We start from the raw sequence: 2,026 nt of genomic DNA, 5'->3' as shown, positions 1-2,026 counted from the left end.
GCGGGTCTCCCTCCGCCCCTGCGGTCCGCGCAACCAATGGCTGCGAGCGGGGCCCACTCCCCGCCGCCCCCCAGCCGCGGCTCTGGCTGGCGCTTGGCTCCAGGACAGCAGCCCCGCTCCGGCGAGGGAGGAGCTTGAGCCCGCGCTGGAAAATCCTGGAGGACGAGGAGGCGTTCGCGCAGGGAGCCCCATCTGGGGAAGGCAGGTGTGGTGCCCTTAACTTCTGTGGGGGGGTGGGGTACGTGGGGGAGTGCAGTTTCTTTGGGGGGGCTCAGGGACTTCTCAGCAGGCGAAAGCATCTACTTTCTGCCAAGTTTCTTAACCCTCTTAAATATCATTATGAGTCCCGCGCAGCCCCCGCTCCCGACCACGAGCCCCGGTCGGGGTCGGTCACAGCCAGCCCAGCTCTGAGCTGCGGGAGGGCATCGCCCCAGCCTGTGTTGGGCTTCGCCCTACGCGTCTCTCCTTCGGCGCCTTTCTCTTCTTCCCCCTCTGAATCCTCTGCCAAACCACCGGATGAAATGAATAGGATTGCAGCCTCCATCACTGCCAGGGAAACCGGCGACCACAAAAGCCCCTACCGGGTAACTGGCTTAGAGAGAGTCATAGACCCTAAAAGAACTCTGGGCAGGGAGCCTTTCACCGACAAGACCAACTTCAGTTACCAATCAGCCTCGTGATCTCCACTTAAAGACTCTGGACTCCCGTTTGACTACCGTAAAACTGTTACTTCGATCATTTAAGATGTCTGAGGTCTCTTCTGCTCTGACGTTCAACAGTCCAGGTGGCTCTGACCCATTTGCTCGGTGAAGGGCTGAGCCCCTGGGGCAAGTTGGTATGGCTTCTCAGCCTCCAGCCCCTGCCCCTCCTGTCTGCTGCACTCACCCTGAGCCGGGTCCACCTGCGGCTAGGAAAATGAATCGTGCAAATCAATAGAGTAGGATGATGGGCTAGTCTTGGTGACCATTTAAACGTGCACAGCCACTCCTACTTACCAGGGCCCTTCTAGGATGAGGTTGGCTGTGCCCATGTTCAGTGGTTCTTTAGGTAGAGACGGACTCTTGAGGCTCCCTTGGTAAGTGGGCAAAGGCTCGATGGCTCCCTCTTCCTTCTCCAGGGGAATTGTGAGTTTGTGTTCATCATCTCTATGTGAATCTTTTGTATCATGTAAAATGCAGGGCAGTGCAATGAGCTGAATGGAAAAGAGATCCGGAGACCTGCTTTTCTCCCAACACACTTCCCTTTGCATTCTATTTTTTTTTAATTTTTAAAAATGTTTTATTTATTTCTGAGAGAGAGAGAGAGAGAGAGAGCGCCAGCGTGAGCTGGGGAGGGTCAGAGAGAGAGGGAGACACAGAATCAGAAACAGGCTCCAGGCTCTGACCTGTCTGCACAGAGTCCAACCGCGGGCTCGAACCCACGAACGGTGAGATCATGATCTGAGTTGAAGTCCCACGCTTAACCGACTGAGCCACCCAGGCGCGGCCCCCTTTGCATTCTAAATTTGACCCATTCACCTGCCACTCCTATGAGTTTTGTTACATCCATCTATTCTTTAGCGGTTCACCTTAGATCTTTACTTAGCCTCATCATAAGTAGTAATATCCAAGAAATCTTTGGTTTTTGTATACAGATTGTGTTTCAATACGAAAGAAGCAAGTAATAAATACATAATCTGTAAGGCTTGTCTTGACATTTCCTGAACTTAATGGCTTACGGCTGCTGAAGCAAATGACCACAAACTATGAAGAAAAAAAACTAATATGAGAGGTAAAATTTCTTTTGTCTTTATTCCTTTTTTAATTTTATATATAAAATATCTCAAAAATGTTTATTGTCAGATTTATTTACATACTGGGAGTTCGCAGGCAGTCTGGAGACACAGTCCTAGATTTTAGTGAGAAGGTCATCCCACCTGCCCCTCTGATCTGATCCTTTTCTGTCTTACGCAGGGATGGATGGATTGGTTTTGTTTTTGTTGCTGTTGTTGAATTTGGAATCGGACAGAGAATCATTAAATTCTGAT

Source organism: Crocuta crocuta, unplaced genomic scaffold (assembly GCF_008692635.1).
Source record: "Crocuta crocuta isolate KB4526 unplaced genomic scaffold, BGI_CrCroc_1.0 scaffold190, whole genome shotgun sequence".
NCBI lineage: Eukaryota > Metazoa > Chordata > Mammalia > Carnivora > Hyaenidae > Crocuta > Crocuta crocuta.
The sequence above is the reverse complement of the archived record's forward strand: the minus strand, read 5'-3'. Positions refer to the sequence as shown.